General features: G+C 39.1%; 1 protein-coding gene across 1 annotated transcript in view; it reads left to right on the top strand.

Annotated features, from left to right (window-relative positions):
- ZNF721 (zinc finger protein 721) overlaps positions 1-14,136 on the top strand; it is an 84,675-nt gene extending 70,539 nt beyond the window's left edge. Inside the window, exon 3 of the transcript XR_008625030.2 lies at positions 1,036-14,136. The gene's annotated coding sequence lies outside the window, so the exon portion shown is untranslated. The remainder of the gene's footprint in view (positions 1-1,035) is intronic.
- The last annotated feature ends 1,516 nt before the right edge of the window (positions 14,137-15,652 follow it).

Here is a 15,652-nt window from a genome sequence, read left to right as displayed (position 1 = left end):
ACATCTACGGTTATAAAAAAATGTGGCAACAATATGGCTTCACTGGGGGCTGAGAGTGCCCACAGGGTTCTTCCCACTTTTCTCTACCCCTGTATTTCGCTTGGCTTTCTAAATTCATCTTTGCTCCAGGATCAAATATTGAAGACTTTGTGCATTCACTGAAGCGTCAGGATATAGTTTTGGAAATAGATGACCTCAGAAACAGAAATGGCTCAGATGATCCCTCCTACAATGGAGCCATCATAGTGTCTGGTGACCAGAAGGATTAGATTTTCAGTTGCATGTAATACCAAGAAATCGAATTGTTTTCCGTTCTTATGGGAATTGTTAGCAATGCCCTTATTGGAATTTTTAACTTCACAGAGCTTATTCAAATGGAGAGCACCTTATTTTCTCGTGATGACATAGTGTTGGATCTTGGTTTTATAGATGGGTCCATATTTTTGTTGTTGATCACAAACTGCATTTCTCCTTATATTGGCATAAGCAGCATCAGTGATTATTTAAAAAAGTTCAATCTCAGTTATGGATTTCAGGCCTCTGGCCTTCAGCATAATGGTGTGGACAGGCTCTGGTGGACATTCCATTACACTTCTTGATTCTCCTTTCAATACATTTAATTTACTACTTCTCATTTCTGGGATTCCAGCTTCCATGGGAACTCATGTTTGTTTTGGTGGTATGCATAATTGGTTGTGCAGCTTCTCTTATATTCCTCATGTACGTGCTTTCATTCATCTTTTGCAAGTGGAGAAAAAATAATGGCTTTTGGTCTTTTGGCTTTTTTATTGTCTTAATATGTGTATCCACAATTCTGGTATCAACTAAGTAAGAAAAACCCAACTTAATTTTGTGCATGATATTCATACCTTCCTTTACTTTCCTAGGATATGTCATGTTATTGATCCAGCTCAACTTTATGTATATGAGAAACTTGGACAGTCTGGACAATAGAATAAATGAAGTCAATAAAACCATTCTTTTAACAAACTGAATACCATACCTTCAGAGTGTTATTTTCCTTTTTGTCATAAGGTGTCTGGAAATGAAGTATGGAAATGAAATCATGAATAAAGACCCAGTTTTCAGAATCTCTCCATGAAGTAGAGAAACTCACACCAATCCAGAAGATCCTGAAGAAGATGTTCAAGCTGAAAGAGTCCAAGCAGCAAATGCACTCACTACTCCAAACTTGGAGGAGGAACCAGTCATAACTGCAAGCTGTTTACACAAGGAATATTATGAGACAAAGAAAGTTACTTTTCAACAACAAAGAAGAAAGCAGCCATCAGAAATGTTTCCTTTTGTGTTAAAAAGTGAAGTTTTGGGATTACTAGGACACAATGGAGCTGGCAAAAGTACTTCCATTAAAATGATAACTGGGTGCACAGTGCCAACTGCAGGAGTGGTGGTGTTACAAGGCAACAGAGCATCAGTAAGGCAACAGCGTGACAACAGCCTCAAGTTCTTGGGTACTGCCCTCAGGAGAACTCACTGTGTCCCAAACTTACAATGAAAGAGCATTTGGAGTGGTATGCAGCCGTGAAAGGACTGGGCAAAGATGCTGCTCTTAGTATTTCATGATTGGTGGAAGCTCTCAAGCTCCAGGAGCAACTTAAGGCTCCCGTGAAAACTCTATCAGAGGGAATAAAGAGAAAGCTATGCTTCGTGCTGAGCATACTGGGGAACCCATCAGTGGTGCTTCTAGACGAGCTGTTCACTGGGATGGACCCTGAGGGGCAGCAGCAAATGTGGCAGATACTTCAGGCTACCATTAAAAACCAGGAGAGTGGCGCCCTCTTGACCACCCATTACATGTCAGAGGCTAAGTCTCTGTGTGACCGCGTGGCCATCATGGTGTCAGGAACGCTAAGGTGTATTGGTTCCATTCAACAGCTGAAAAGTTTGGTAAAGATTATTTACTAGAAATAAAAATGAAAGAACCTACTCAGGTGGAAGCTCTCCACACAGAGATTTTGAAGCTTTTCCCACAGGCTGCTTGGCAGGAAAGATATTCCTCTTTAATGGCATATAAGTTACCTGTGGAGGATGTCCACCCTCTGTCTCAGGCCTTTTTCAAAAAAACAGACCTTCAACCTGGAGAAATACAGCCTCTCTCAGGCTACCTTGGAGCAGGTGTTCTTAGAAGTCTGTAAAGAGCAGGCGCTGGGAAATGTTGATGATAAAATTGATATAACAGTTCGATGGAAACTTCTCCCACAGGAAGATTCTTAAAACGAAGAACCTCCTAATATTCCATTTTAAGTCCTACTGCATTATTAGTTTCCATAATTCTACAAGAATGTTTCCTTTTACTTCAGTTAACAAAAGAAAATATTCAATAGTTTAAACATGCGACAATGATTAAAGTTTTCATTTTTAAAAATTTTAGGATGAAGGAAACAAGGAAATATAGGGAAAAGTAGTAGACAAAATTAACAAACTCAGACATGTTATTCATCCCCAACATGGGTCTATTTTGTGCTTAAAAATAATTTTAAAATCATAAAATATTAGGTTTGTTTTTGGTTACTATCAATAAAGTTAACACTGAGCACATTTTACAAATAAAAATGAGTTTTTTGCCTAAATTTCAAATGTATCAGCTATTTTTAAACATTAGTTACTGAGATTCTAATTTAATGTGACATTGACTATAAGAAGATCTGATGAAATGGCACAACATAACATTTAATTATAATGACATTCTGATTACAAAATAGGTGTGAATTTTAGTACATATTGAAATTATATGGAAGAAGATAACCATAATCTGTAAGAAAGTACCACAGTTAATATTTTCTTTAGCCAACTAATATTCAATGTATTTTTTATGGGTCCTTTTTCAAAGGTAGTATCAGTAGGCATAGTCATTTTCTGTATCTTTTCACCTCACAGTTCACGAACATTTCCCATGTCCTTATAACACTTTTGTGTTATAAAATTGCTGCATTAATGTTATAGCTGTATTAATGTAATACCTGAGTTGCTGTGTTTGGGTTATATGTAAATTTATTTCTTATAAATAAAACTTTGACGGACTTAAAAAAAAAAAGTGGCAAGCTGGGCACAGTGGCTCACACCTGTAATCCCAGCACTTTCGGAGGCCAAGGCAGGTGGATCACCTGAGGTCAGGAGTTCGAGACTAGCTTGGCCAACATGGTGAAGCTCCATCCCTACTAAAAATATAAAAATTAGCTGGGCATGGTGGCGGGCATCTGTAATCCCAGCTACTCAAGAGGCTGAGGCAGGGGAATTGCTTGAGCCTGGGAGGCAGGGGTTGCAGTGAGCTGAGATGGTGCCACTGCACTCCAGCCTGGGTGATAAGAGTGAGACTCCCTCTCAAAAAAAAAAAAGGAGCAGTTATGCCCTGGCAAAAGAACCTTTATGGGAACTTTGGAATCCATGTCAAAGGGTGTCAACCTAAGACTGAGGAGGGCTGTATTGAGAAGGCATGAGCTTGCTTGAGTGGCATGCTTGCCCATCATAGTCCCAGCTACAAAATAAAATATGATTAATTCTCATTGTAAGTATAGCTGTAGGCCATTTGGTTTTGTTTATGCCACTAGCACCATCTGCCAAGACACCAAGGAGGATTCATAATGTCCTGTGTCTCAGGTGAAAGGACTTTAGATGTTGCTCCTCTCTGTGATCTCCGAATTAGCCCCTTGCACACATCTATCATGATGTGGAAGAAATCCTGCACATGCAGGAACCCACAGACAGAAACGTCCATCTGTGCCCCTGGATGTAGGCTTGCCGATACTTATTTAATGGTGGATCTTGACGTGGCACTATCATCTGGCTCCCAGTCCATGAAACTGAAGTCCAGAAGCAGTTTTTCCTAACCTGGGACCTGCCAAAAAACACACTATATGTGCCCCTGTAGGCATGCTGGCTGACTTTATTCCCACTGTGAATCTTGAAGCAGCCCTAAAACCCAGCTCCAGTCCCAAAACCTACCTCCAGTCCCAAAACCTACCTCCAATCCCTGTCAACTAAAGTCTGGGAGCAGTCCTGCCCACCCAGGAATCTGGAGGGAGAAATGCCGTGAACCCAGAAACAAACCTGAAGACTTTGGTCTCAGCTGTGTATCCTGAAGCAGCCCTATGAATCAGTTCCACACCCTCTCAGCTGTGACCAAGGGTCAGTACTTCTCATCTAGGAATCTGTCCAATGACTGGGTTAGAAGATTTCTAAAAACCCAGCAAGAGCCACACAGCAGAAGCCATACTTGCTCACATGGATTGTATCAGCTCTGTCATCTGCATATATAACTGGAGACTTTTTTTTCTCAGCACCAGTCTTACTGATCAAGATCCTGAAGAAAGTTCAGTCTTCCCAGAAAATAGAATCCACAATGGTCTGATGCCCTAATAACAGGTCTGCCAAGAATGAACTTCACTGTGATCCAGATCCAATGCACCTTACTGCAAACTCACTGGAAATCTCATCAGCACAGAGATCCAATAGGAGAAAATATTTACCTCCACAAACTAATCTATAATGACTGAAAGAGGTATTTACTCCTTCAGATGCAAGGACATAAAAAGAAGGTATCGCAGGTCATGAAGGATCAGGCAAACATAACATCACCAAAGGAAACTAAAAATGCTCCAGTAACCACTTACAGTAAGACACAGATCTAAAAAATGGCCAAGAATTCAAAATAATTTTCTTAAAGAATCTCAATGAGATGCAAAAAGACCACACATTACTAAATTCTTTTGCAACAACGTATGAACAAAATCACAATTATAATAAAGAGAACCCATTAAAAGAGAACCAAATAGATATGCTGGAGCTGAAGTACACAATAGGAGATCTAAAATATTTAAGAGAAAGCTTTAACAGGAGACCTCGTTACACAGGAAAAAAAAAACAGCAGATGTAAAAGCAAGTCATTTGAAAGTTTCTGATTAGAATTTTAAAAAAGAATGTAAGAGTGAATAAAGCATTTGGGTCCCATACTGCATAGTAAACAGTAAGAATGTACGTATTTTAGGGGGTTCATGAGAGAGAAAATTTTAAAAATTGTTTAAAGATATAATGTCTTAAATTTCTACCAATCTTGGAAGAAATATAGACATTAAATTGGAAAGCTCAAAATGTCTGTAGCAAGAAGAATCTAACAAAAATTGTCCATAACACGTTGTAATTATGCCAAAATTCAAAGACAAGGAGAGATCCTTAAAAGAAGGAAGAGAAAAGAGATTCTTTACATACAAGGGAACTTCTATAAGGTTATCAGCAGATTGCCCAGCAAAAACCATGCAAGCCACATGGAAATGAAACCGTATATTTAAAGTGCAAATGAAGAGAGAAAAAGAAAAAACCTTGACAACTAAGAATACACCTGACAAAGCTGTTCTTTAGAAATGATGTATCAATCAAAATCTCAGATTTAAAAAAAGTTGAGGAAATTTTTCATCACTAGACCTGACTTACAAAAAATGCTAATGAGAATTTTTCGAGTTGTAATGGAATCCTAACTTACAACAAAAAAGTAAATATTACTGAAAGTCATATATACATAGTCAAATTTAGAAGGCTATAAAACTGTAATTATGGTCAAAAATCACTTTTAACTATGGTATAAAAACTACAAGAAAAAATTATTAAAAATAGCTTCAATAAATTGTTAATGGGTATACGATATAAAAAGATGTAGCGTGTGAGGCTGTGCGCAGTGGCTCACGCCTGTAATCTGAGCACTTTGGGAGGCCGAGGTGGGTGGATCACGAGGTCAGGAGATCGAGACCATCCTGGCTAACACAGTGACCCCCGTCTCTACTAAAAATACAAAAAATTAGCCGGTTACGGTGGTGGGCGCCTGTAGTCCCAGCTAGTAGGAAGGCTGAGGCAGGAGAATGCCATGAACCTGGGAGCAGAGCTAGCAGTGAGCCTAGATTTCGCCACTGCACTCCAGCCTGGGCGACAGAGCAAGACTCCATCTCAAAAAAAAAAAAAAGTAGGGTGTGACATAAATACCATGTTGAAGGGAGTAAGATTGTTTAATTTTTCTGTATATAGAAGCTAACTTTTGCTTGAGGCCAGGAGTTCAAAACCAGTCTGGTCGATATAGCAGGACCCTGTCTCTTCAATAAGTACATAATTAAAATTAAAGATCTCAGAAAGCTATTTATTCTTTTTAAAAAAGCAGCAGCTGGGCCTGATGGCTCATGCCTGTAATCCTAGCATTTTGGGAGGCCAAGACAGGTGGATTGCTTGGGCCCAGGAGTTCAAGACCAGCCTGAGCAACATGGCAAAACCCTGTCTCTATAAAAAATAGTAAAAAAATTAGCCAGACATGGCAGCATGTACTTGTAGTCCCAGCTACTTGGGAGGCTGAGATAGGAGGATTGCTTGAGCCTGGGGAAGTTGAGTCTGTACTGAGCTATGAATGCACCACTGCACTACAACCTGGGTAACAAAGCAAGACCCTGTCTGGCCTGGGTAACAACGCAAGACCCTATCTGTACAAAACAAACAGTTAAATTGCTATCTGAAGCTCGATTTTATAACTATGAGATGTTTTACATAAGTTTCTTGGAAATTACAAAAAAAAATTGTAGTGGGTAAATACAAAAAAAGAAGGCATAAAACAACAAAAACAAAACAAAAATTCAAGAAAACACCAGGGAAGACAGCATGAAAGAATTAACAGAAACGAAATGGTCAGAAAACAGAAAACAGCAGTAATAGGGCTGGGTGCGGTGGCTCACGCCTGTAATCCCAGCACCTTGGGAGGCCGAGGTGGGCAGATCACGAGGTCAGGAGATCAAAACCATCGTGGCTAACACGGTGAAACCCCATATCTACTAAAAATACCAAAAATTATCTGGGCGTGGTGGCGGGTGCCTGTAGTCCCAGCTACTTGGGAGGCTGAGGCAGGCGAATTGCATGAACTCAGGAGGCAGAGGTTGCAATGAGCCAAGATCGTGCCACTGCACTCCAGCCTGGGCGACAGAGCGAGATTCTGTCAAAAAAAATAAAAAAGAAAAGAAAAGCAAATAGCAGTAATAAGTTCTTATCAATCAGTAATTCCTTTAAATATATATTTAGTTATTCAATAAAAACATTGCTATAGTGCGAGCATCCCCTCCAAAATTCATGTTAAAATTTAACTACCTTGTAAGAAAATTAAGAAATGAGGCCCTTAGTAAGTTATTAGGTCATGAGAGTTCTACTCTCATGAAAGGATTAGTATCATCATTTCCACAGTGGGTTAGTCATCATGAGAGTGGGTCTATTATAAAAGTGAGCTCTGGTGTACACCTTCTGTCATCCTCAAGCCTTTGGTCATGTTGTGATGTGGAAGTATGATTCTCATCAGATGGGAATGACATGCTCTTGGACTTCTTGGCATCCAGGAGTCTGAGCTAAGTAAATTCTATTCTTTATGAATTACCAACTCTGGGATATTCTGTTATTGAAGCAAAAAATAAATGAAAACATTCACAGAATGTCTGAATAGATTTAAAAAATCAACAATATGCTGTGCACAAAAGACTTATTTTAGATTTAAGGACATACATAGCTTAATGGTACAAGGATGAAAAAGAATATTCCATGCCAATAATAACTAAAACAGTGTAGAAGTGGCTATATTTATATCAGACTACATAGACTTATAGAAAAAAAATTTGTCATAAAAAAAGAAATTTATTATATAATGATGAGTCTAAGTTGTCAAAAAATAATTAAATATATATATGTACCAAACACTGGAGCCCATAAATATATTAACACATATTAAGTGGAGAAACAGATATAATAGGGGAATATACTGCCCTACTTAATACATCATTCAGACAGAAAGCTAGTGAAAAAACAGTGTACTTGCTTAACACTATAAAACTGTACCTAACAGACATATATAGAACATTTCATCCAACAGTATAATTTATATTCTTTTCAAACACACATGGAACATTCTCCAGGACACATCATAAATCTGGCCCATAACAAAAACAAACAAGTCTTTTCATTTTTAAAAAGATTGAAATCATATCAAAGTTTTAAATCACAATTTTATAAAACTAGAAATCAATATAAGGAAAAGTAAAAAACTTACAAATATGTGTATATTAAACAACACGCTTCTGAAAAACCAATGGGTCAAAGACGAAAAAAAATCACAAACTATCTTGAGAAAACTGAAAATAGAAACAGGACCTATCAAAACTGAAATGTAACAAAAGATGTTCTAAGAATTTTATAGCAATATATTTTTATACTAAGAAAAAAGATCTCAAACAATGAAACTTTAATCCTCAAAGCACTTGAAAAATAACTAATCCCAATATTAGTATAATAAAATAAAAATTAGACCTCTAATAGAAATGAATTAGATACTTAAAATACAACAAAAAAGAAAAAAGGCAGAGAAAGAATCTACATATAAAAATTTTCTAAATTAAGGCTGGGTGCAGTGGCTTACGCCTGTAATCCCAGCACTTTGGGAGGCCGAGGCGGGGGGATCACGAGGTCAGGAGTTGAGACCAGCCTGGCCAACACAGTGAAACCCTGTGTCTAATAAAAATACAAAAAAATTAGCCGGGTGTGGTGACATGGGCCTGTAGTCCTAGCTACTTGGGAGGCTGAGGCAGGAGAATCGCTTGAACCCAGGAGGCTGAGAGGTTGCAGTGAGCTGAGACTGCGTCATTGCACTCCAGCCTGGGTGACAGAGTGAGACTCCATCTCAAAAAAAAAAAAAAAAATTCTAATGAAAGGTTTTTAGAAAAGGGAGGAGAGTAAATACTCTTCCTTTATTTTCCAGTTGGAGGACTAAGTCTCTCATTTCTGTTTTGCACTTATATTTACAATAACCACATCCAAAAACTCTGCTTCGAACTCATGGACATCTGATTTCCAGCATGGCCTGGATTTAGGCACCTGCAGGGTGACCTTGGGCATACTGTATTCACAGGAAAGAGGGTTTGTGGGGGAAAAATGCAGAATAGAAAAGATGCTATCAAGAACCCATGGGTGAGCTTTGGTGCACAATTGGTGAAAGAACTGGTTAGTGCTACAGATACTGGCCCAGGCAGGACAGCTCTGACTTATAAATGTGTGCGTGCAGGGAGATAAGATGGTCAGGTGATCCAGAAATCTAGGCTACTGCAGGAAAGAGGTTACTGGTGCAGATTCAAGATCTGGGAGGTAGAAGCCATGAATCTTCGGGACACTTACGTGGCCTGTTAGTGGAAAACTCTAGAAGCAGTCCTCAGTCTCCTTTGACCCTTGGAGGAGACCTAGAATCACAGGACAATTCACAGTGTGACAGCTTGTCTGCAAAAAAAAAAAAAAAAAAAAAAAAAAAAGGAAAAAAAACCTCTCCATTCTACAACAGACCCAGTGTCTCCCTCCAACCAAGGCTGCTATGATATCTTAATTTTACTTTTCTGAGAAAGGGTCTCACTTTGTCACATAGGTTGGAGTGCAGTGGTGTGATCTTGGCTCATGGCAGCATTGGCCACCCAGGGTTCAAGCGATCCTCCTGCCTCAGCACCCCCTCCAGGTAGCCAGGAATACAGGTGTGTGCCACCGTCCCCAGCTAATTTTTTTGGATTTTTGGCAGAGATAGGATTTCACCATGCTGCCCAGGCTGGTGTTTAACTCCTGAGCTCAAGCAATCTGCCCTCCTCGTCCTCCCAAAGTGCTAGGTTTACAGGCATGAGCCACCATACCCAGCCTAATGTTTTTTTTTTTTTTCTGAGTCAGAGTTTCGCTCTGTCGCCCAGGCTGGAGTGCAGTGGCGCGATCTTGGCTCACTGCAAGCTCCGCCTCCCGGCTTCACGCCATTCTCCTGCCTCAGCCTCCCGAGTAGCTGGGACCACAGGCGCCCACCACAACCACGCCTGGCTAATTTTTTGTATTTTTAGTAGAGACGGGGTTTCATCGTGTTAGCCAGGATGGTCTCGCCTGCCTTGGCCTCCCAAAGTACTGGGATTACAAGCGTGAGCCACCGTGCCTGGCCCTAGTATCTTTATTCTAACACCAAATATATGGAGTTTGCTGAACATCAACCATTCTCCAACACAAACTGGGTGTCCAACAACTCAATTCTGAAAACACCCAGGTCAGCATAGACCCCACTGACTCAAGGCTGAGTCCCACAACACTGCTTCCACGCCACATGCCAGTCACAAGCCCCAGGGACCCATCTATACTTCTGAGGAACTGTCTATAAATTATAGGCTTCCATAACTCCCTCCCTCAAGTTAAAGGATTTGATAAAACTACTCACAGAACTTGGCAAAAACACTTTACCTATGTTTACTAGATTGTTATATTGGATACAACTCAGTAAATGCTAAGAGGAAAAAACACATAGGACAAAGAAAAGCAGGGAAAACATGATGTGGGCAGTGAATCATGGTAGTTACGACTAACATCTCTCAAATCCTTTGTGTTCTGCAAGAAAAGCTTACTGCAAAGAAATACCCTTTTCATTATGACTTTTATGATACTACCTCTTTAGGTATCACAAATTCACAGATTCTACATTCTCATTTTTCCCTCATAAATAATTAATAATTTTGTCTTCAGTGTTCAGAATACTTGTTAACCAACTGCTCAAGTTTCTCTCCTTCTCCCAGGCCCCTGGACTATGCTCCACCTTCAGTCTAAGCCAGCATACCACCGTCTTGATGCCCCTCCCAAGAACAGGCTGACTTCAGGGTGAAACATTCTCTAATCTTGAATCTGATTTTGCCATTCTCATTCTCCATTCTGCCTTCTCCCTCCCACCTTCCTTCTAATCTTGTTTGATCCTCCATATGAAAAATCACCCTTATCTGTCTCATTTTGGAGATGCTTGCAGATCTTGTGCTTAGTGCTTTTTCCATTGCAATACTCCTTAAAATAAAGTCACTTCTTACCTACATCAGAATTTATTTGATGATATCTAGAAACAGCCCGATGACAATAACAATTACACCCTCTCAGAGGACATCACAACCCTCCTCCCATCCCAACTCTCACTGCATCTGCCTGTGGATCCTCAGCTTTCCAGGGCTCTGTAGCTTCTCAGTATAAAGGCTCCTTTCATGTCTAATTTGAGCCAGGCTGGGACACCTGCAGAAAATGTTCCCAGGAAGAAACAACCAGGCTACTGATGACCTCCTTTGGCAGGGTCAAGATTGGCCTTACCTTGCAGTCAACAGTCTTACATCTCTGATTCCCAGTCAAGATTATTCACTTAGTTTTATATAAAAGAACTCAGTGTTTAAAGAAACCAGCGAAATTCCTCAAACTCATTGCTTATGTTTATAGGAGGAAAGGAGATTGTAAGTCACTTACATTTTATACTTCAACAAGAAAAGCCAAAATATATATCAATTTCAGACAATAATCATTTAGGTATTATTTCCATAACAACAAATAGGAAATCATACATGAACATTAACCAGGAATGTCAAGTCCTATTCCATAAAATTTAACATTAAATTCAGACATCCAGATAACAGCATACAGAGCAGACTTATTCATTACTACAAATTCCCCACCACGCAGAAAAGAGAAACTGATATTTTGGCACATCTCTAAATCACCAATTTATCTATCAAAATTTCTTCTAAAAATGCATTCAGTTCTCTGCAGCCATAGAGGAAGAGAAATGTTTCCTACTTTTTTTAACCCAGTAATATTCCCATAACTAGGCCCTGAGGTTCTGTTTGAAACCACTCCCAAAATATACAGATCTGAAAAACTTATTACACATGTCAAGGGAAAACGAAAGAATTTTTAACAAATATACCATTAGACATTTTTTAAGTTTACATATTTATGCCTCTTTGAGAATATTCTATCTTTCAAGCTCTACCAATAAAATGCATTGTACAGTTAATAAAATGGAAGTTGAAATAAATAAACATTTTTTTCAAGATGACAAACCCAAGGAGTGGCAGTACTGGCTGGAATAATGATGTGTCTGACTCAAGTGTCAAGTTGGGCTGTCTGTCGTGTGATGTACATCCTCACACCTTTATCCTTCTCACTGAAGTACTCAATGACCACCCTCCCAAGAGCGTCTGCACTGCATCCCCATGTGTGCCTGGAGTGGTGTGTGTGTGTGTGTGTGTGTGTGTGTGTGTGTGTGTGTGTGTGTGTGTGTGTGCAGGTCCATGCACCATCTTGCTAGAATGGACTTTGTCTCTGGGGATACTATATTTTTCTCCCTTCACAATTCTGAAAAAATCCAGATGGTAGCAATTATTTTGGCCTTTCCCCTCAGTATCAGCATTCCATTGGCTGAGCAGCAATGTGACTCCAAAAAATGGAAACTGCACTGGGAGAAAGAAAATCTTAATGCCACAAGGATGTGGCTTTTTGAATGAAGCGTAAACCACAAGAGTGCTCTGAGCACCAGGTCACCCAGCTGCTTCCGAGAGGGTCCATCCCACAGCTGAGGCCGTCCACTATGAGGAGATGATTCAGTAACTGTTATGCCCTAAGCACTCGAAGACACATGGCTACCGTGGGCATCTGGGATCTTCCCCAGACAGTTCTGAAGCCTAGGACCAGGATAAGACAACAGGATGGCTGAGGACAAATTACCTTCTAGAGTTGGGAACCTAAACCCCAAATCGTTCTGATAAAGTGTCTGTATCTGAAGAAGAAAAAAGAAGAGGCACAAAGGATGCACACTTTTACCACTGTTATTCAACATAGTACTAGAAGTGCTAGCTAGAGCAATGAGACAAGAGAAAACAATAAAGGCCATCCAAACTGGAAAGGAAGAAGCCAAATTATCTTTGTTTGCAGATGATGTGGTCTTATATTTGGAAAAACCAAATTCACTAAAACATGATTAGAATTGATGAATTTAGTGAAGATTTAAGATTTAAAAATTAGTAGTGTTTCTACATGCTAACAGTGAACAATGTGAAAAAGAAATCAACTAATCCCATTTACAATAGCAACAAATTCAAATTAAATACCTAGAAATTAAAGAAATGAAAAATCTCTACAATAAGTACTATAAAACACTGATGCAAGAAATTTAAGAAGACAAAAAACTGAATAATATTTTATGTTTATGGATAGGATGAATCAACATTTTTTAAATGTCCATACTACCCAAAGCAATCTACAGACTTAACACAACCTCTAGAAAAACATCAATGACATTCTTCCCAGAAATAGAAAAAACAATCCTACAATGTAGACAGAACCACAAAAGAATCAGAATAGCGAAAGGCATTGTAAGAAAAATAAACTGGAGGAATCATAGTATTTGACTTTAAATGATACTACAGAGCTACAGTAATTAAAACAGCATGAAACTGATCAGTGAAACAGTAGAGAGAATGCAGAGACATATCCACATATCTACAACCAACTTATTTTTGACAAAGGTGTCAAGAATATATACTGGGGAAAGGAGTCTTCAATAAATTGTGCTAAAAAAACTGAATATCCATATTCAGAAGAATGAAACTAGACAACATCTCTTGTCATATGAAAAAATTAAATCAAAATGGATTAGAGACAAATCTAAGATCTCAAACTATGAAACTCCTACAAGAAAACATTGCTGAAGCTCTACAGGAAATTAAACTGGGCAAAGATGTCTTTAGTAATACCCCACAAGCACAGGCAACCAAAGCAAAAATGAACTAATGGAATCCCATCAAGTTAAGGTGCTTCTAAAGAGCAAATGAAACAATTAACAAAAAGACAACACATAAAATGAGAAAAAATGTGTAAACTGCCCATCAGAAAAAAAAAAAAGATGAGAATACATAGCGCACACAAACAGCTCTATAGGATAAAATTGAATAATCTGATTATAAATGGGCAAAAATTTGAATAGACATTTCTGAAAAGAGGGCATACAAATGACAAAAAGACACATGACAAGGTGCTCAAGATCATTTATTATCAGAGAAATGCAATCAAAATGACAATGAGATATTATCTTACTCCAATTACAATGGCTCTAATCCAAGTCAGGCAATAACAAATGCTGATGAGGATGTGGAGAAAAGTGAACTCTAGTGCTCTCTTGGTGGGAATGTAAATTAGTACAACCACTATGGAGAACAGTTTAGAGGTTCCTCAAAAAATGAAAAATAGAGCTACTATATTATCCAGCAATCCCACTCCTAAGTAGGTACATAAAAGAAAGGAAATCAGGACATCAAAGAGAGATTTATACCGCCATTTTTATTGCATCAGTGTTCACATTATCCAAGATTTAGAAGCAACCTAAGTGTCTATCAACAGATGAATGGATAAAGCAAATGTGGTACATATACACAATGGAATATTTTTCAATCATAAAAAAGAATAAGAACCTGTCATTTGCAACAACAAGTATAGAGCTAGAGGTCATTATGTTTTTTTTTTTTTTTTTGAGACGGAGTCTCACTCTGTTGCCCAGGCTGGAGTGCAGTGGTGCGATCTCCGCTCACGCCATTCTCCTGCCTCAGCCTCCGAAGTAGCTGGGACTACAGGTGCCCACCACCACGCCGGGCTAATGTTTTGTATTTTTAGTAGAGACCGGGGTTTCACCGTGTTAGCCAGGATGGTCTGGATCTCCTGACCTCGTGTTCCGCCCGCCCCGGCCTCCCAAAGTGCTGGGATTATAGGCGTGAGCCACCGCTCCCGGCCGAGGTCATTATGTTTACAGATATAATCCAGGCATATAAAGTAAACTTTGCATGTTCTCACACATTTGCTGGAGCTAAAAATTAAATTAATTTCATGAAACTAGAAGGATTGTTACCAGAGGCTGGAGAGTATACTACAGGTCTGGGAGGAAGTGAGGAAAGTTAATGGTTTCAAAAAAATTAGAGTAAGATTTAGTAGTTGCTCATATAACAGAGTGACTATAGTCAAAAGCAAATTAATTGTACATTTTTAAATAACTAAAAGAATGAAATCTGATTGTTTGTAAAACAAAGGACAAATACTTGAGATAGTGAATACCTATACCTTGATGTGATTTTTATACATTTCTTGCCTACATTAAAAATCTCATGTTGGCCGGGCACAGTGGCTCAGGCTTGTAATCCCAGCACTTTGGGAGGCCGAGGCGGGTGGATCACAAGGTCGGGCGATCGAGACCACAGTGAAACCCCGTCTCTACTAAAAATACAAAAAAATTAGCCAGGTGTGGTGGCGGGCGCCTGTAGTACCAGCTACTCAGAGAGGCTGAGGTAGGAGAATGGGGTGAACCTGGGAGGCGGAGCTAGCAGTGAGCCGAGATGGCGCCACTGCACTCCAGCCTGGGCGACAGAGCAGGAGTCCATCTCAAAAAAAAAAAAAAAAATCTCATGTAACCCATAGATATATAGCTACTGTGCACTCACAAAAATTAAAAATTAAAGTAATAAAAATATCAATTTAAACTGCAAGAACAAAAACCACTGATCCTCATTTCTTCATAGATAAATGATCTTAGCACCATATTGATTACGTCGCCTTTGTGGGAATTCCAAAACATAATTAAGAATATGTACTACTTCACTTTAGCAAAATGCCAAAAACATGTAGAAGAGAAGAAAAATGTTATTACACATGCTCAGTACATCCTTACCTCCTCCCAATACAGTATAGTGAAAACAAGGAGAAACTCCCAACTCTATGCTTCTTCCTCAGGAGAGAAAGAGAAATGTAGAATATGTGTCCACATTTTTGG

Source organism: Pan paniscus, chromosome 3 (genome assembly GCF_029289425.2).
Source record: "Pan paniscus chromosome 3, NHGRI_mPanPan1-v2.0_pri, whole genome shotgun sequence".
Classification (NCBI taxonomy): domain Eukaryota; kingdom Metazoa; phylum Chordata; class Mammalia; order Primates; family Hominidae; genus Pan; species Pan paniscus.
Note: the sequence above shows the minus strand (reverse complement) of the source record. Positions and strands in the feature narration are given on the sequence as shown.